Genomic DNA, 21224 nt, shown 5'->3' on the forward strand with positions numbered 1-21224 from the left:
AGAAGCCATTCACACCAGGAGACCTCGCCTCTGGGCCCCAAAGCCACAGGCCATATCCAGTCAGACCTCGGAGAGCAAGAGTCCACAATCCTTCTGTCCTGTCCTTAAGCCTTTGGAACTGAAAATTTCAGGTGCAAAGGAGCCCAGAGGTGGCTTTTCATCAGCGGGTAGGGCAGCTGCAGACTTGAGCCCTGCCCCTGCCGGGCGATGTCAGAGTGTGCAAGGGCAGGCAGGGACCGCTGCGCCCGTTGGCACAGTGTGCAACTCAGTAATTGCCAGAGATGGAGTGGGCGAGTGACCACGTGGGGGCCGTGGACAGCAACTCATTCATATTTAATAAAGCAGCTGCACGGCCTCCATTCATTTCTGCAATGGATGGTGGCGAAGGTGATTCCTGAGGGAGAGAGGGTGAGCCATGGCAGAGTGCTGGCCTGGCTCCTCCCTTCTCAGTGCTCCTGACTTACAGCACAAACTTCAAAGAGAAGTAGGCATGTTTTTTTAACTGAAATCGGACCCCAAACCTATGAACTGGCGAGGCAGGGCAGCTGCTTCGTTTCCTGACACTGTGGCTCTATCCTTGGCTTTCTGGGGACAGAAGCCTCAGACCTGCCCTCCCCAGAAACAGGGCACCAGTCTCTGCAGTAAGCAGGGCATGTGTGCAGCCCCCACGTGACAGCAGAATGGAGGCAGTGGGCAAGGCCTCCAGGTATGGAGGTGGAAGTACCAACCCTGACAGCCTCAGGCAGCCTCCAGCAGCCCCTCCACACTCAGGGACAGTGAAAGAGGAGCAGAGACAGAAGAGTGAGATCTGCCATGGGAGGTGTTCCTCGAACTCCCCAGGGAGCCAAGCCCTATGCTGGGTGCTGGGGACGGAAGAAACCCCTGGGGGAGTGAGACTGCTGCAGGGCAGAAAGATCAAGCCTCCTGCAAGCCATGCTCAGGAGTCTCAGCTCCAGGTTTTGATGGTCAGTTTGCTGATATAAGCAGTCTCTTAACTTCTAGAAGCCTTGATTTCTTCAGCTGTGTAATGGGTATAAACCTGATAATACTTACCTCAAGAGTGTTATGAGAAACAAGTGTTATGCATTGTGTAAAAGTTTTTCCAAATGACAAATGGGAGTTTTCCCAGGATGTCTTCTCCACTGTAAGGAAGTCAAAATTTTACACCCCAAGGTCAAATTCTAGTCAGAACCTCCTCTGTGCTGGGTGCAGGAGGAGGGTAGAATGCAGAAATGAACCAACCAGGAGCCTGCTCTCTGGGGGCAGGTGATGTGTGTATTTTAATTCTAGGCATCACATGGCCAGTATCACCTACAGCTGGAGCAGGCAAGGAGGTGTGGTCTCAGGAGGGGTTCCTTTCAGTTGTGGGAGGGGTAGCCAGAGAAGGCTTCCTGGAAGAGATGGTTTTTGAGCTGAGCTGTGAAGGGTGGGCAGAATCTTAACAGGAAATTTTAGAGAGGGCAGGAAGGGAAGGCATTCCAGGCACAGGTAACAGTGTGAACAAAGCCCCACAGATGGGAAAATGGGTGTGTTGGGAGGAGATACTGAACCATTTACCTCTGAGTTAACCAGGCACTGTGGCCTTTTCCCCAAGCCTACCTTCTGAGGCTCTGTGGGTGCCACCAGGTCAAAGGTAAGGGGTAGCTTGGGTTCTGGATCAAGGTGAGGGCTAGCCTAGGCTCATGTCATTTCCTAGCAGATGGGGTTCCTCAGGGAGGAGAGGAGGTGGCAAATGCAAGCAGAGGCTGACATCTTCCTTAGGAGGCAGCGAAGGGGAGCGTGTTTCAGATGGGGGTGGGAGCAGATGGATTTCCAGCCCCGCAGATCCAATAGCTGTGGAGCCTCTTGGCCAGCTGTGTGGTGATGTGGGGAAGGGGACCCTTCTGGCCGACTGAGCACTGCTGTGGCCTCCTCAGCACACTGCCCCAATAGCTGTCTCTGGGAGGGACGCCTGGCCTGCAAAGCCCCGCAGGAGGAGGCCATCACTAGGAGGCCCGCTCTGCAGGAGACACAGCTGCTATGATTTTAGACCACTGAGGCCTTCAGCACCCCAGGTGATCTTAGTGATTTATTTATCTACATGTCCTGATTTTTCTTCAGCGCACGTGCATTACACACAATTTGAAGATAATTTTTAAAAGTTGACGTTGCTCTCCTTGCTTGGTCTTCCCAGCAGATCGTGATGGGGGCCTCTGCAAGCTCCACTACAGACCAGCTCTGAGGACGTTTAGCAAAGAACCTGCCTGTGTGAGTCTGTTAGGGTACAGAGCACAGGAACACACACTGGGTGGCCGAAACAATTTATTTTCTCGAAATTCTGGGGCTGGAAGTCCAAGATGAAGGTGTCAGGCAGGGTTGGTTACTTCTCAGCCTTCTCTCTGTGTCTTCACACCCCCTTCCCTCTGGATGCGTCTGTGTCCTAATCTCTTCTTACACAGGCATCAGTCACCCTGGATTAGGGCCCACCCTAAAGACCTCATTTTAACTTCATTACCTCTCAAAGACCCAGTCTCCAAATACAGTCACATTCTAAGGTACTGAGGGTTAGGACTTCAACATATAAATGTGGGGGTGACACAATTTAGTCCATGACACCATTTGAGAAGAAGGAGACCCCCAGATCCTGAGAGTAGTCCCAGCTGGGACCTGCTCTTCACCCATCAACACTACCTCTGCCCGTGCTATGCCACCCTTAACCCCAGTGACACCTGCCCCTGTTTGTCCAAAGCCAGAGGCTTCTGCCCCTCAGATCTGAACTCCCAAATGTGGCCCCCAGGAAGATCCTTACCTCATACCTTCCATCCAAAAAAATTCCTAGTGGAGCCAAGAGTTTCTTTAAAAAGTTTTAAATAGAATGAATGGGGTTATAGATGAATATATTTCAAACTTCCATATGAAATATGACTTTATAAGCTTAAAAAGATGGAAAAGTCTCAAAGGACAAGATTGAAATATTTAATCTTATGATTTGCTTTTTTTAGTTTTATGTATCCAAAAACATTTAACAAAATACAAAGATAAAGAAGTTGGAAAAATCTAAGGAATGTGAAAAGGCATAATGCCTTTAATACATGAAAAATGTGCATGCAATTTTATGAAAAATCCTACCACCCTCAATAGAGACATGGGTAAAGGTATCCACAGAACACTCATAAATGAGCACAATGTTTAATCCGACACTGAAAACACTATTTGACTTCACAAAAATCATTTTTTAAAAATACCTAGTGCTGGCGAGGGCGAGAAGAAATGAACACCCATCTATCCGGCCACTGAGCTGTCTTACAATATGAGGCCAAGGCTGCTGTTACTCTCTAACCCCAGCTGGGTTGGGTGGTTCATGCCTGTGATCCCAGCTACTCAGGAGGCTAAGGTGAGTGGATTGCTTGAGGCCCGGAGTTTCAGATCAGCCAGGGCAACACAGCAAGACCCTATCTCTAAAAAACAAACAAACAAATCTCTAGGCCTAGGTGCTGGCCCCAGGGTACCTGGAGGGGCTAGAACTTGAAAGGGTTGGAGTGGGGATCCTGCAAGGGGCCTGACCACTCCCAGTGCTGTGGTTTTTCCCTGGGGCTGGCTGCCTGCAGTCACAGGATGACATTTACAGCCCAGGTCAGGTGGGAAACATGGCGTTTCAAGCCCAGTGGTGTCATCTGGAAGGGCATGCAAGCAGCAGAGGTTCCCACATTATCCACAAACATGTGTAAATATCGCGACGGCGCATAATGCAACCAAGAAAATCACTTCCCGTTGTTTCCCCTTCAGTGATATTTTCTGCTTGGCTGAGTTTGCTTAGCACACTGGAAAGGCCAACTCATCAGTTCTTGTTGTTAATCAAGAGCAGTAATTGTCCGAGTTCAAAGCCTCCTGACTTAGACTCTGCTGAATAGGATAACAAGTTCCAAAAATGCTAAGTAGTAGTTTCTATAAATGGGCTTTTTTAATAGGGAAGGCCCCTGAAGAGGGTTTGGAAAGAAAACCTTTCTGTGAAGTGGAATTAAAACATTGTGCAGACTTTATAGAGCATGGCAAATAAACTCCTAAAACTCCTAGAAGCTCTTAAAGCATGGACATTGTGGATGCAGACTCATTTTCTCATTCACAGTGCAAACTGGTGTATTGGTTAAGGCGATATCAACTGATGTAAGAAACATATCCCATACCTTCAATGTCTTAACACAATAAAAATCTGTTTCTCACTCACATGTCAGCCTTGTGAGACCCAAGGAGAGGACCCACATAAGTCATACCCCATGTTAAATGTAGCATTCCTGGTAGGCAGGCAGCCTTCCACAAGGTGACTCAGGGATCCAGCCTCCTTTCTTGTTTTAGCTCCGCCGTCTTCAACCTTATGGCTTCCAAGTTTACCTCGTTTGTCTGCATCAGGCCTGCAAAAAAGGAGAGCACGGAGGATCAGCCACTGGAGAGTGTTCATGGGCAGGGCTGAAGTGGTAGATATCATTTCCATTCACATTCTAGTGACCAGAACCCAGTCCTGTGGCCCTACCCAACTGCAAGGAGGCTGAGAAATGCAGTCTAGTTCTGTGCCGAGGAAGAAGAGGACATGGGTCTGTGGGACAGCTAGCCAAGCAGTATTTTCATGACACTCATGAATTCCAGAATTTCAACCCCAGCTTTGCTCAGTTCTTTTCTACCAACTCTGGAGCAGTGGAAGGCAGAATAAGTTGATGCAAAACAATGGCATGCATGTGCCTGACCCAGCTCAGCCCCCTGCTCCTCACCTTTGTCCTGCTCTCGCGTGAACTCACGCTGACCCCAGGCTTGGAGAACAAGCAAATTCCTGGCCTGGAAGAACTGAAGGGAGTCCCAGGGCTTGTCGTCATCAGCCCTGCTCTTGGTCTACTCTGATCTTCTGCCTTGCTTCTAAACATAGGACTATTTGGGTTGAGTTGTGAGCAAGAATGTCAGTTAGCATTTACTGAGCACTAACTATAACTATCTGCCAGGCACTGATGCTTAGTGAAAATTTTCCCATTGTCCCAGAATTGCACAGCCAAGGCCAAAGCTGAGAACTGTAATTTCACAGATCCTCCAATAGTTGGGTCCAGTCACCTCCTGCAGGGTGGGGAGGTGACAATTCAGAGAATGAACTTGACCACTCAATAACACCCCCTACTCACCCTACCACCACCATCACCACATAAGTAAAGACTGAGAGAGGAAGAGACAGTCAGCTTGAGGAAGATGCAGATTCAGGAGAGAGGCTAGTGGGCAGGGCTGCTGTTTCCTCTGCCCAAAGCCAGGGGTCAATGGCTTTAAGAGACTCCCTGGGAAGTTTGGAGGTACCTTCAAAAAGGGGAGCCTGAGATTTCACCTTCTGTATGGGCATCTGCTTGGCCAACAGATTTGGTAACCTGCCCTTACATTTCCTGAAACAGGGGAAAGGAGAATGGGTAAAGATATGCATGTGCCTTGTGAGCTGTGGGACACCATTGATGAGAGCCACCCTCCCACTGCCCAGTGGGAACCCCACCCCAAAACCCTCTCCCTGGACCGGGAACATCTGGAAGCCGTGCGGTGGATGGTCTTTGATGAGGGTTGGAAGAAGGAACAGAAGGAACAGAGCCACGTCTCCCACCATCCAGGACCTGCCTGCAGGGGTCAAAGAGGGGAGGCACATGGGATTACCAAATGAGAATAAAGACAACACATCCTACAGACGTCATGACAGCCCCCAGTTAGCTGAGTTTAAGTCAGTCAAAAGGGAAACGATCCTGAGTGGGCCTGACCTAATCAGGTGATCTCTTTAAAAGAAGGTCTAGCAGTCAGAGAAACAGATGCCTTCCCTTTGGCCTTGAAGAAGCAGAGGGTCAGGCTGTGGAGAGGACCACACAGCAGGGATTGGTGGGCAGCCCCCTAGGAGCTGAGGGCTTCGGCTGTCTAACCGCAAGGACCCAAGTTCTGTCAACACCCAGGGAATGTGGAAGAGGACCCTAGCCTTAAGTGAGATGACAGCCCCAGCTGGCACCTTGATGCAGCCTTGTAAGACCCCAGGGAGAGGACCCAGATAAGTCACACCCCAACTCCTACCCCACAGAAGCTGAAATAATCAACGCATGTTATCTTCAGCCACTGGGTTTGTGGTAACTTGTTATGGAGCAGCAGAAAACCAATGTAGTTTCTCCACAGGCTGCCAGAGCCACAGCAGGGGCCGGTCAGCCCCGGGTGATGGCAGAGAACTCCAGCGTCGGATTATGTTTGAGATTGAAATTTCAAAAAGAACAGGACAGAATGTTAAATACCAAAACGAAACTGTTCTAATAACTGAAAGTTATTCGAATGTTCTGGAATCTGACCAAGATGTCAATAAAAGTGCCACCACCCTACCAGAAATGCGAGAAGGAGGATAGTTCCATGTAGCACAGCTGGGGGTGGTGGGGGGGAGGGGGGAATTAACTCATGTCATATTTACACGCCAAAGAATTAAGACCCCTTTATAAAATGGACTTCACATGCAGGCTCTCACTTACTCCTTACAATAACACTATGAGGTCCTGACAATTATTACCATCCTCACTTTTATGGGTGGAGAGACTCAGGCTGAAAAGCCCAGCTATCTCACCCCAGGTCACACAGCTGGTAAGCCGTGGCCAAGACTTGAAGCCAGGCTGTGTGTGACCCCAGGTGGAGGGTCCCCAAGAGTCGCTGCTGCCCATTCAGCCCACAAACTCCCAGCACCTGGGCCCTGCAGCAGGTAGTGAAGGCTCAGTGGGGATGGGAGGGCATTTTCTTACCCTTCACAAGAAAGGCACCGGCTGGTGACACCTCCAGGCAGAGTCTCCAGGGCTCTTCTCCTGCTGCGTCTCACCTAGGCAGCTCTGATGCGGCTGGAAGTCGAATCCAGGAAAAACTAAAATTCCAGTAAAAATCATGGATCAACTGGGATGACTTGAAACTGCTGTCAACATCTGCATTTTAGAATGAATTGCTGGCTGTCTTCTCCTTCTTTCGGACAGTAAACACTCCTGGATATCTGTTCCATGCCAGGGTCTCGGCTAGGCACAGGGACCCCAGGGACAAAGAGGAACAGGCATGGTCCCTGCCCTCAGGGAGTGCCCCATGTGGTGGGGCGGGGGAGCAAATCCATAGCCGTACAGCAGATCTGTGAGTCTATGAGCAGTATCTCAGGAGGTAGACACTGTGGGTCTGGTGGGAATGACAGGCTCTAGTGGACCGCACGGGAACAGTGGTGTGTCACTGGTAACCAGCACCTTTCCTGAGCAGGTAGGATGTGCTCTTGCCACCGTCCTGCAAGGAGCGTCTGTATGTTCCCCAGATGAGGAAATGGGTTCAGATCAAGCTGTCTGGGGAGGAGGTGAGCACCCTGTCGCTAAGAAGCCCAAGCCGGAACTGGATGTTTACTTGGCAACACCAAAAAGTCTCATCTGATAGAGACTGGACTGGGGGCCTCTATGTGTACAGTGGGTTTTCATTTTGGTATTAAATTTTGGTGTTTTTAAAAAAAGATCATACACACACACACACAGTTAAAAAATTCAAACAGGGGCCAGGTGCGGTGGTTCACGTCTGTAATCCCAGCACTTTGGGAGGCCAGGGCAGGCAGATCACAAGGTCAGGACGTCAAGACCAGCCTGGCCAATGTAGTGGAACGCCATCTCCACTAAAAATCAAAAAAATTAGCCAGGTGTGGTGGTGGGCACCTGTAATCCCAGCTACTCAGGAGGCTGAGGCAGGAGAATCGCTTGAACCCAGGAGGTGGAGGTTGCAGTGAGCCGAGATCACACCACTGCACTCCAGCCTGGGCGACAGTGAGAGACTCTGTCTCAAAAAAAACAAAATTCAAACAGAACAAAAAAAGTAGGCAGTGGGTCTCACTTCCACTCCAACCCCGAGGCTCCCAGGTCTCTTTTCCATGACTCTAGTCGCTGTGTATTCTTCCAGAGATAATTTATGCATATGTTATATATGCATATACATAGAGATATTGCGGGTATGTGTGTATATACACATATCTCTTCATTTAAAATATTCTCAGAGTCTCGTTTCTTTGTAAAATTTCATTTTGAGGAAGTCCAACTTTTTCTTGGCAAAGCTAGAAAGAATAGTATTTTTTTTCAAATCCATGTTAAATATTTATTTTACTGCCTGTAGTAGTCAGAATTAGATCAGCTATGAACGACTGAAAAATCCAGAACAGCGGTGGCTAAAACAGGACAGATTGTCTTCTCTCACATTCAGAGTCTGGAGGCCAGCGATCCATGGCTGATACAGCAACTTGGCCAAGGAGGCCCACACGGACCAGACTCAGTCATCTGTGTCCCTCCTGAGGCTGTGTCCCTCAGCCCCAAGGCCCAAGATGGCAGCATCAGAATTCCAGACAGCAAGACAGAGGAGACAAAGGAAAGAGAACCTGCTGTCTCTGAGTAAGGTTCCAGGAGGCTGGCACCTGGCACTTCCGCATGTATGTCATGGACCAGAAGCACATCCTAAGGCCACATCTGTCAGCAAGGAAGGCTGGGGAAGGGGATCTCTACTCTGAGTGGCCCTGTTTGTCCAGCTACAAATTCTGTTATTCCGGGAAAAGGAGAGACTGGATATTGGATTGTGAGTAGCAGTTTCTGTTCTATCTCCATTGCCCAGTTGGTCAGAGTAGAGACACATTTCTTCATTTATTCAACCAATTGTTATCGAATAAATATTTGTTGAATTAAAGGGAGATGGCAGAAGGAGGGACTCGTGTGGAGATAACAGAGGACCCAGATCTGCTTCAAAAACTCACAAGGGACAAGCTAAGACCACCGGCCTCGAGCCCTAGAGAGGACTATTATCACCTTGCCTGTTTACTCTCATACCTATATCAGAAGGCCCTCACCCAGGACTCAGTCTTTCCATCTGAGCAATGGGGCCGGAGATATGAGTTTGAACCACATGACTTCCAGTCCTTCCATCTCAAAATCTCAATGAGTGTGTGGTTCTAAATGACTCATAGTCAAGGGACCAAGCATTCATTATGAAGCCTGAAAGTCAAAGGTGAGAGATCAAAGACACCAAGGGCCCCTTGGAGCTGGCCTTCCCTGTGGTGACCCTCATCCCTCAAAGGGCCGTCTGAAGCCCCCAGGCACATTATTCTGCTGAGCCAAAGAGCTAGGTCTCAGTGAACACTAGCATCCACCCAAAGACTAGGCAGAAAGTAAAATACAGCAGACTGCCTGTCAACAGAAGTTTTCCAAAGGGGAACTATTAAAAATGGTAACTTGCGGGTTCATAAGGTCCAAACTATGGAGGAAGGAGTGTGGCTTCTGCAAAGAGAAGTCTGCCTCCCTGATCCGCGAGGCTTTGAGGAAGAATGATGTCTGAATGAGAATAAACCAAAAGATGTTATTGTTTAGTCTTCAAATGGCTTTGGAGGCATTCCCCAGGAAATCCACTAAAAACATAGCATTTTTCAAGAAGTCTTGGGACATTTCCTCATGATTAACACACTGGCTTAGGGAAAGAAAAGCCAAAAGTAGGGGAAAATAGACTCTTCTCTGAATAGAAAACAGTAGCATTATCTAATTCTCTAGGGACTGGAATTAACTGGTTTTAATTAATATTTGGTAGTTATTAGGGAGAATTTCTTGTGAGAAAGGAGTTAAGCCCATCAGAATTAAGTAAGGCTCTGGAGGGGCTGCCAGGCTACTTGGAGGTCTGAAGTGAATCAGGTGAGCTTCAGTGGGGAAAAAGAACTCCAAGCTATGGGCTTGGGAGAGTAGAAGACACAGTTCAGGAGCCACGTGGACATTAAGGCTGCTCGGCAGCTCGCCAGAAGCTGAACCTATGCTTTATCAAGGGACTTTCAAAATAGGGAATATGCCCATGGGATGTTTGGCTAATCACAGTTGTGGGTGTGTGGACACAGTCACAGCAGTACTAAAATGTAGAGACAGGGAGGCAGCTAAACTCTGTGGTCCGGTCCACGGTTCAGAAGCATCTTTCAGTCCCAGGCCAGCCAGCAGCTGCTTCTCCTTCTGCCAGGACACTAGGGTTTCTATCCAACTTCCCCAGCAATGCTGAGCCTGGCGAGGGTTTTAATTTTCTATCTTGATGAAAAATGTGTGGTTTATACACTGTCGTAGAACAAATAGAATTGGGATTTATGTTTCACAACTTCCATGGTTTGTTTGGGTTTCTTCCATATGTCTTTGACAGTCCTATCACATTTCTGACAGTTATGATTTTTTTTTTCTTTCTGGGAAGTTGGGGAGAGGCAGAGAACACATTTTTCCCTTTTTCCCACTAAGTCTTGCTTGAAAGTATGTGTGAGCATCATATGGGCCCATGCGTGTGCCTCTCTTACTGAGAAAACACGTGAAAGTGTGTGTGCAGGCTGTGGGGGGCACTGGGCTACATGTTTGTGTAGGGGGCACTGGGCTACAGTGTGTGGACATGAACATGTTAAGTATAGTGCTATGTATTGGATACATGTTTGTGATGTGATGGTGGTGGTGGTGTGTGTATGTGTGTATGTGTCTACAATAGAAAAATCAGCCAATTAGGTGTTATTCTAATTCGGATGTCATCAATGACCAAGCCTCTCTCTTCACAATGTCATGCACGCACGTGTGCGGGGCCTGCCGGCAGTTGGGAAGGGTCAAATTGTTCTCCATGCCCCAAATTCCATGTGTTTTCAATTACTTTCACATGTGTGTTTCCACGTGTGGTGCTTTAATTATGTAGGTGAAGAAAATGTCTCACTCCCAATTATTGATCGAGGCCCATCCCTTCACTCTGTGCGGCAGAGTCCTCCTCACCAAGTGTCATTAAACACGACATCAATCCCAATAGATTGACTAATTCCTTTTTCATTATTAGAACAGATTTACAACTTTGGAGTCAGGGTGTTGGGTGGGTTTTTTTTTCCCACTAGAAAATTCATCTGTATCCTAGAATCAGCTTGTAGCTCAATGTAAATTCAGTGTAGAATTTAGTCAGTTATTAAGTGGATTTAAGTGGCTGAACCCTGGTGTAATCTGACCAGCAATGCATGAAGGAAAGAGTTGGAGGTGTAAAAAATGTCAAATAGCTTTCTCAGATGCATTAAACTATTAATAAAGATAAAACGATCTTTTATGTTTGGGGTTTAGAACATCTCTTTTATGATAGCAAGAAGCCACTTTGATTCACGTTGGTTTCAAGGTCTGGTGTCATTATTCAGAAGGTGTCAGGAAGGAAACGGAGACAAGCTCCTCAGCAGGAGGAGAGGTGAAAAAAGAAGCTCGGAGTGCAGGACTGCTCTTGCCCAGCTGGGTTGGGCAGGGAGATGTGACAGTGAGGGGACGAATACAAAAGGCAGTGGTGATTGCGTCCACACCATCAGAGCCCTCTGTAGACGCATCTCCGTTTGGTCCTGAGATATGTTTTCCGTGGCTCTTCTGAAGAGGTCACGGCCTCCCTCTGAGGGGACTGGCGTGCTGGGTATTTTCCATCTGCCCCCAACCCCACCAGCTCCATGGCTCTCTTCAGCCCTGCTCTGCAGCTCAGGAGGTTGATCTCTGCGGACCACCTCATCCTGACTCCCTTGCCCTCTAGCTTCTGGTGGGATGGATCCAGCCAATGGGAGGCAGCAGAAGACTGGAGAGAGGGGAGTGAGAGGTCGGATAATTTATCCGCACTCCCTCCTTGCCTCACCCCAGTTCTGACAGTGGCTGCCTTCAGGAGTTACATCCTCTTGCAGCCCCTCTTCCACGGCTCCCGGTCTTCCTCCGGGTTCTGGCAACAACATTCCATCCCCTTGTCCTTCAGGCCTCAGGGTGGTCGCAGCTCCCCACTGGGGCTGCACCCTCCCAAGGTGGGTTCCTGGGCCCTGCCAGTTTGCACCACGGTACGCTGTCTCATCGTTAAACTCTCCTCCCTTAAACTCTTTGAGTGGGCCGACCATTTTCTCCCGAGAGGCACTGACTCAGAGGAGCCTGATCCTCCCAGGGCTGTGTGCCTGTCAGGGACGGAAACAGGAGCTGGGGAGTCGTGCAAATGCTCCGGGAGAAATGTTGATGCACGGCTGCCCCCGTGGCCGAGGCTTCTGCAGCATGACGTAGCACGTGCTTCCTCTATTCCTTTAACAAGCCTTGGCTGGGCGGCTTCCAGGGGTCCGTTTCCATGCTAGGCAGGCGCTGTCCTCATGGAGTTTACAGTCAGGGGTTAGGTGCTATTGTGGGAGGCACAGGGCTTTGAGCAGCAGAGGAGGAGAGGCGCTGGGTGAAGGGGCCAAGAGGAAGGAACAACCAAACTGAGAATCTGGAGGACGGGAAAGAGATGTCTGAGAAAAGGAGCTGGGGGAGCGACGCAGGGACAGTGGTGTTTCTGGCAGAGGAAACAGCAGGTACAAACCCCTAGAGGTGAGCCAGATCAGGAGTAGGGGGCGGGGGCATTTGACAGCTGTCCCCCCTGCCCGGGGACCAGGGAGCTGAAGTGCATTCACAGAGGAGAGGTCGGGGAGAGAAAGCTGTGAAGGGGGCACTGAAGGACTGCAGCCCTCCTTGCCCCACCGCAAGCCCCACTAAGGGGTTCTGTCTTTATCTTCAGGGCCAGAGGGCCTTTGGACACAGCCAGATTTACATTTGTAAAAGAGCCCTTTGTCCACAGCGTGGGAAATAGAAATCCGGCAGGAGGCAGGTGACTCCTTCAGAGGAACTAAGGTATGGTGAGCTCGCCAGCCGAATGGGGGAAGTGAACCCACACGAGTGAATCTGAACCCCCATTTTCTGGACGCGGACACAAGGCCCAGAAAGGGCCAGATCTTGCTCAGGTCACACAGAGAGGCAGCATACTGGGATCAGGGAGAGGAGAAAGGAAATAACCAAGGACTGGAGCCACCTCGTCCTGGAAGGAAGACCCCTTCAGAAGGGATTCCCGGGGCAGGCCCTGGCCACCCCCGTGTTTCCTTGCAGGGCTGGGGGGGGGCCTTTGGATCCACTAGACCCCACCCTGGCAGGACCTGAACCCTCACCTGGACGCACCCCAGGCACCTCCACCGGCATAGGTGACAGGAGCTTCCCACTGAAATCATGCGAATATTAAGCTAATCAAAGCCTTTCTTGGGAAGGGATGGGACTGGGAAGGCGGCCCTAACGAGCTGCTGCGTGTCACTCCCTCCACCCTGCGCGTCCTGCGCTGTCCCATTTGTCTGGCTGTAATCTACATTTCAAATGATTACATGGGAAGCTGAAGTGGTAGTGACAAGGATAAACGAAGCTTGTTAAACTAATAGCTGCACTAATGCCCAAATATGTGAACTTCCCGACGCAGGCCGCATCCCAGCCTGGCGGAGCTGTCAGCCCCGCTCCCCCGGGCTCCGCCGCCAGCCGCGGCCACATGATGAATGGCCCTGTCGACCAAACTCATCCGGGGCCCAATTAAACAGGCAGAAATGAACTGGAGCCGTCAGGCAGCCGGGGAGGGGGGACGCGGGGAGGGGGAGGCTGAGCCAGACACAGAAAGGCTGGTGGGGGGGAGGGGAGAGCAGAGAGAGAGAGCCCAGGCCTAGGGGGTGGGAGAGAGAGAGCAGCCTGGGAGAAGAGAGGGTCAGAGGCCCAGGAAAGAGAGAAGAGACACCAGGGTGGGAGCGGGAGGAGAGAGACAGAGACACACAGAGATAGACGAAGACAGAGAGACCGAGAGACTGGGAAGGCAGAAGGAAGAGACTCCCAGATAGACACAGGGAGCGGGGAGAGACAGTCAAAGATACACACAGAGACAGAGAGGCAGAAGCACACACAGAGACAGAGTGAGGAGAGACAGCTGGAGAGAGGCACGCAGGACAGGTGGCCCAGGAGTGGGGGCAGAGGCGTTGCCGCTGGAGGGGGCGGTCCAGGAAGGGCCAGAGGCGCGGTGGGGGGAATGGACGAGAAAAGAGGGCGCGAAGAGAAAATGAGTCCCGGCAAGTCCTGGCAGCTCGCAGCGGCAGGGAAGTCGTTCTGTCAGAAAATGGTCATTTAATGGTTTGCCGAGCCCGCGACAGATATGTCATCTGAGGCGGCTCGGCGGCAGTCCCAGGGCATTTCATTTATTAATTACCAGCTTCCAGCAGCTCGCTCGTCCCTGCTCCATGTCGTCACCAGCCCGGCCCCCCACTCCCTCTGCCAGCAACACCCCCATTACCCCGTTCCTGTTGGTGCCTCCCCTCGTCCCATTTTCCGGAAGAGGCGGCCCAAGGCCAAGGCCAGAGAACGTCAGGCCTGCCAGCTGTGGGCCAGCCTCCCTCCCCGGGGGGCCTCCTCGGCTGGGCCTCCTAGACCAGGGTGGGGAACCCAGTCCCTCCCCTGCCCCAAGCCTAAAGGGAAGCGGGAGGCCGTGACCTATGTGCTCTCCTTTTCTCCTTTCGTAGAGACAGGGAGATCTTGTGTTGCCCAGACTGACTTTGAACTCCCCAGACTCAAGCAACCCTCCCGCCTCAGCCTCCCGAAGTGCTGGGATTACAGGCGTGAGCCACCATACCTGGTCCACATTACACTTTCTCATTCACAAATAAAATACTGTTTTGCTTGCCTGATAATTTTATATCTTTTTTTCTTTTTATGTAAACTCACTTTTACAGCCTTCAGATCTGTTCTTTCCCCCCTCTTGGCAGTTCCTAAGCCCTTTAAAGGGCCTTAACTCTGATTTCCTTTCATTCAGACCCAAGGAGCTTGTCTCTGTTTCCAAGCAGAGGTAGGTGCTAATATTCTCTCAGGTGGCCCCTTGCCCATGTGAGAAATGTTCCACCAGGAATGTTTAGTAAACTAGGAATGGATGCTCACAGATCGTGCTGGTGGCCAGCCCTGCCCACTGGGCAGACTGCACAAGGGAGGCTGGCACCTCAGCCACCCTCCCTTTCCAGCCTCCAAACCCCACCCTCCAAGCTGGCCTGGAGCTGCCTCAGAGGAAGGGAAGTGGCAGGGTATCTCTCTGTCCCCAGAGAGTCAGGGACGACTCTGGGCTGCCTAGGTCCCCAGTTGGCCACACTCCACAGGTCCTACTGCCCCCCAGGACCCCATGATCCAGATCGTTCCCAGAGGAAGATCCACAATGGAAGTGAAGTCCTTGTTTTTTGTTTGTTTGGGTTCCTTCCTCCCTCCCTCCTCTCTCCTTCTCTTTTTCTCTCCCTTCCTTCTTTCTTTCCCTCTTTCTTTCTTTTCTTTTTCCTTCCTTCCTTCCTCCCTCCCTCCCTTCCTCCCTCTCTTCTTTTCTTTCTTATCTTTTCTTTTTTTCTTTTCTTTCTTTCCTTTCTTTGTTTCTTCTTTCTTTCTTTCCTTCTTTCTCTTTTTTCTTTCTTTTTCTTTCTTTTTTGACAGGATTTTGCTCTGTCTCCACCCAGGCTGGAGTGCAGGGGCATAATTTTGGCTCACTGCAGCCTTGACTTCCTGGGCTCAAGCAATCCTCCAGTCTCAGCCTCCCCAACCCTGAGTACCTGGGACTACAGGCACACACCACCACACCTGGCCAATGTTTTGTTTTGTTTTGTTTGGTAGAGTTGAGGTTTCACCATGTTGCCCAGGCTGGTCTTCAAACTCTTGGGCTCAAGCGACCTGCCTGCCTCAGCCTCCCAAAATGCTCATGAAATTCCTGTTTTAAACAGGATGGTTGCTCAGAAATGGTGGCACCGACTAGAGTAGGGTAAACTCTTTCTTTCAGAGGCCCAGGGCCGGTAAGACATTACTGAGGCCTGTGTTGGCCCTGGCATGAATCTGGAAGGTTGGTCTGAACCTCCCACTTCTACTACCTGAAACCTCCAGAAGGCTCCCTGCACATCCCATGTCCCCAGCTGCCCAAGTGAACATAGCTCCTTCCCAGAGCCTCCCTGGGCTCCCCATCCCAGCCAGCAGCACTTGCAGCCCCACCCTCCAACTTGAGCATATCCTGTACCTAATGTGTCACCAAAGGGGGCACAGCCCACCTTTCAGCCTTCCCACCTGTCTATCCCCCATCAACTCCCCAGCGCAGACATCTCTCACCTCCTTCGGGCTTATGGTTCTCCTCCACACCACACCTGGGTGACCTTCCAAGGGGCAAAGCTTCTCCCCTGACTCCCTTCAGAGGCACAGAATTCAGGCTCCTTTTCAGCCTTTGAGATCTTGCCTATTTTTTTCCTGCTCCTGCCACTGAACTTTTAGCTCCCTCTGACCTCTCTCTATCTCTCTCTCCTCTTCTTCACCCCCAACACTGGGGCCTTGGCACACAATATCCCCTCTGCCTGGGATCCCCTTCTGTGCACTGGGACCTGTAGGGAAATGTCACAGGTAAATTGGACTGTCAAGGAGTCCAAGGATGGAAGTGAGCCCAGTGTCATGGGCAGCGGTTTACAACAGCGACTGGAGGAGCACTCTCCTGGAGTCGGGGAGGAGCCTCTAGCATAGGATGGGAGTCTTGGCTCAGGAACCACTCAGGACCTTCCAGCCCAGGTCTCTGACCCTATGCATCTGCTTCTTAGAAATCATAGCTGGTAATCGCCCTTTTTGTGGGTTCCTGTTAGTGGGGCCAGGGCCGGGAGCTTCCAGGAACATTGAATTTTAGTTTATTCCTAACCTTAGCACAAATGATATGCTCCAGCAGTCCTCAGAAGAAAGCTGGTGGGGACAGAACTCACCTGTTCCTTGTAGGGGCATCCAGGGCTCGTGGGGACAATGAATGTCTCCTGCAAAGAGAATTAACTAAGAGCCAGTACTGTAGGAGTGGGTCAAAGTCCATGAGGTCTACCAGCAGACATCACCCTTCTCACAGTAAAGATAGGTCAACTGAGGTCCAGAGAGAGGAAAGGAGTTGCCCAAGATCACAGAGTGAGCCAGAGGCAGGCCCAGAGCCAAAGCCCAGGTCACATGACTTCCCACCAGGGATCTTCCCGCAACATAGCAGAACCACTGTCCCCTTGGTGTCAAAACCCTATGGGGGAGCAATTGGATCCCCATTGAAAACAGAATTCCTCAGCTTTAATTAATCTTGTCATATGAAATAAATGACCATGACTGTTTTCAAAAGCTCATTAAAATATATTTTTATATATTTATTATTATTATTTCTTGAAATGACCTGGGCTCCCAGATTTCTGGGACGAAGACTGTGATTTATAAACACTCTCCCATGGATCATTTCTTGTACAGTGGACAGCCTGAGAAAAGGACCATAAGGCTCTTGGGTTATTTTTGTTAGCTCAGATTTGCTTCCACTGGCGCTCTGTTCTCCTTCACTGTCTGTGATTTGGCTAGAACTGCCAGTCAGTCTCAGGACAAGCCTGGCCACCCATAGTACCTCTTCCCTCTGACAATAGTGACTGGTCCAAGAGATGGGCATGTGACCCATCAAGACCAATCAGAGTGCTTCCCTGGGACTTACACACATAGAAACTCCTTCTTCCTGCTGCAATGCCAGGCTAGAGCTTTCAAGGGCTCTTTTCTTTACCTGCGCTGAGGAAACTCAATAGCAATGAGAAATAATGAGGTCAATATACAAATGGAAGCAAACTCAAGAAATGGAGAGAGAAAGAGAAACCCGATCACTTGGTTTAGGCCCTAGATTCAGCCATGTCTGAAGCCAGTGCCATCCCCTGGAGGTACCCAGGGTCATGGGCCAATTAATTCTCTTTATTCTATTTTTTAGATTGATTTGGGATTTTTCCCCCTTGTACCTGAAAGATGTTCCAAAACAAGTACAAGGCCTTTCCTTCTGTCCGCCTATTTTACACAATAGTTGGCATATACACAGCCCCCTCCTCTGAGACACTTTGGGTACAGAGCTCACACACACATTCTTTCATCACTGGGGAAGAAGGCCCCAGTAACAGGCCCCTGTGTCCTTTCCTGCCTCTCCTGCACTGTCTTCTCAGGGTCTTGGTGTTTCTTCTTGTGGGCAGAGGAAATTTCCAGACCACTGGAAGTCCTCTTTAGGCTCAAGGGGGGCCAGAGGCTCTGAGATGTTTTTGGGTTATGCACAAGACTGTTTCCAAGAGGGACAAAGGAGTCTCTTTCATTCAAGTGCTCTGATCACATCACTCTCCTGTTCAAAAGCCTCCAATTACTCCCTACTACCAATGGGGAAAAGTCCAGACTCCTTAGCCTAGCAGTCTATACTCTTCACAGTCTGCCCTGAATTCCTCATCCTCTCTTTCCTACCTCTGAGTCTTTGCTTGCGCTGTTCCTCCTCCTTCCTCTGGAACACCCACCTGTGAGAGTCCCTCCTGTCCTTCTAGGCTTGGCCCATGCGCTACCTCTTATAAGCAGCCTTCCTCACTCCCCTAGTAATAAGGCAACTTGTTCTGGGCCTCCTGGGACAGGCATGTTATCTGCCCCTCTTTGTGACTTATCATATAGTCTGTCTTGTATTAAATGTATTGTTTATTTTGCCTGACTTGCTCTCTCTACCTCCATCCTGTCTCCAGACTGGGTGATTCTTAATTTTATCTTTTAGGTCTCAACTCAAAGGTTACTTGCCCAGAGAAGCCTTCCTCAGCTGCCTCCCCCTGAAAAAGTCTCTTCCCCTTGATTTCTTGTGGTCACTGCACTCTAAACTCTTTTTCAACAGTACTTATTGCATTTTATGGTAAAATATTTATTACTATTAAAAGTATTTGATTAATGCCTGTATCCTCCTATTAGAACATATGCTCCCTGAAGCCTGAGACTTTGTTTTGTAGCTAGAGTGGCACCTGAAACACCAGTCAGAATTAGTGGAATCACTGCTGGTAGAGTCAGTGACTGAATAGGTATATGAATGAATAAATGAAAGTCTCCCCCAGCCCTGTACTAAATGGCAGCTTGCTGGGGTCAGGGACTGTCAGTGATCTTTATATCCTTCATTGTACCTCGCATATAGTCATAGTAAGTGGTCAGCAAACATGAATTTAACCATCAGCAGTTTATAGGAGTTCCTGGACTCTACCCATGGCTATAACATGAGCCAGAAACCTAGGGCCCCAATCCAAGCTGGGTCAAGAATTGAAAAATTTTAATAACCACAGAGGATATTCCCAAATCCAGGCATACCAGGGCTGCAGAAATGACTGAAACAAGCCCCCCTGCCCTTGGGAGCAAATAGTACAGTTGTCCTGAGTGAGTTGTTCTGACCCATCACCTCTCCAATGGGGTATGACATCGTTCTCGAGTTTTATTGCTACAAGATGGGCTTACTCAACTCCTCAGTAAATAGCATTACATAAGCACCATGCGCGCACACACATGCAAATCCAGAGTGGACAATAACCCCAGGCGTGTTGGAGTGTTTGATGGGATGGCCGCGGGAAAGCAAGCCAGGAGCCAGTTCTAAAAAACAATATTTATTTATTACAATTGGCAGAGCAATGGAGAAAATTGCCACTTAGATAGGATTTTACATTTTGCAAAGCATTTTGTAATCAGCACAATTTCTCCCAACAGTTCTCGAGGACAAGTTGTTTTTGTCATTCCCATTTGCAGGCAGGGAGGAGATAGTAGGAGAGAATGAGGGAAGTACTGTGCTTCTACTTACACAGACCTCAAGAGGAAAGGAGAACTCTGGCTTAACTGAATATAAGCATGTTTTTTTTTAGAATATCTACTATGTGCTGGGCAATGGGGAAGACCTGCATAAGATTCTGGGCCTTAGCTCACCACTGATTTCTCTGGGGGTGTATGCCCTTTGTCTCATCCAGAGAAGAAAACAATATGTAATCTTACATTGCCTCCACTTAGTGCTTTGCTTGGCCACCTCTCTTTTGGAAATTCACATAAGTTACATCAGGCTAGGTAATGCTGCTGTAACAAATAATCCCAAAATCTCAGTGCCTTAAGACAGCATTTTATTTCCACCTCAAGCCAAATGTCTGTTGTGGGTCAGCAGGAGCTGAGGGGAGTGTTATGCTCATTGTAGACCCAGGCAGAAGAACACCCACCTGTGAGAGTTCTTCCTGTCCTTCTAGGCCTGGCCCAAGCACTACCTCTTATAAGCAGCCTTTCTCACTCCCCTAGTAATAAAGCAACTTGTTCTCGGCTTCCCAGGACAGGCATGTTATCTGCCCCTCTTTGTGACTCTGAATGAGTGTTGTGCTCATTCAGAGACCCAGGCAGAGGAAGTAGCTTTCACCTCAAACATCATAGGTAAATGTGCTAGAGGAAAAGAGAGTTCTGGAAACTCTTGCATTATCAGTAGTTCAATTCCTTGGTGCAGAGGTGACGTATTGTTTCAGGGCTTACTTTTTGGCCAAAACCAATCATACAGGCCCACTTACCCAAAAGGCATCCAGGAATTGCAAATCTTCTGTGCCCGGAAGATGCAGAGGACTGGCAATACTTCACAAACAGAACTAAAAACTCTATGCAAGTTGAAGTTCATCCCATGCCAAGAAGAAAAATTAAAGCCAAATCCTTGAGTGTGTCCTTACATCTGGAAAAACACCAACTTTTTAGGGAAAATGGATTTTTGCAACTGATTGATTGTGCTTTCTTAGGAAGGAGAAAAACCTGAGACCTGTGCAAAGACTGACTTGTACCAAAATCAAGAGTGTCTTGAGATGCATTAAAGAGAAAAAGCCTACCTGGTGCAATAAGACAAGCAAAATAAATTAAAAGACATATAGATTACAAAGGAAGAATTAAAGTTGTCTTTGTTTTCAAATGACATGATTGTTCATAGGAGATCCTAAAGAATCTACCCCCAAAAAACCTACTAGAACTAATAAATGCATTTAGAATAAATCGATATACAAAATAAATATAAAAATCAATTGTATTTCTGTACATTAGGAGTGAACAATTAGAAAATTATATTAAAAATAAATACTATGTATAAAAGCATTCAAAAACATCAAATGCTTAAGGAGAAGCTTAAAAGATGAAAACCTTCTACACTGAAACTATAAAACAATGCTGAAAGGAATTTAAAAGACATAAACAAATTAAGCAAATTAACAATTAAATTTTAAAATCATGATTGAAAGACAATATTATTATAGCATCCATTTTCCATAAATTGATTTAAATACCAATTTCATCCCAGTCCAAAAGATTTTAAAATTTATTTGGAAAGGCAAAAGACCAATAATAGCCAAAACAATCTTGAAAATTAATTACAAAATGAGGAGACTTATGCTATCAGATTTCAAGACTTACTATAAAGCTATAACCATCAAAACAGTGTGGCTTTGGTGAAAGCATAGACAAATAAATCAATGGAACAGGATGGAGGATTCAGACATAGGTCCACACATATATTGTCACTTGATTTTTAACAAGGAAGCCAACACTGCTAAATGGGAAAGA

The sequence above is a fragment of the Pan troglodytes genome, chromosome 11 (assembly GCF_028858775.2).
Source record: "Pan troglodytes isolate AG18354 chromosome 11, NHGRI_mPanTro3-v2.0_pri, whole genome shotgun sequence".
In the NCBI taxonomy this organism is placed as follows: domain Eukaryota; kingdom Metazoa; phylum Chordata; class Mammalia; order Primates; family Hominidae; genus Pan; species Pan troglodytes.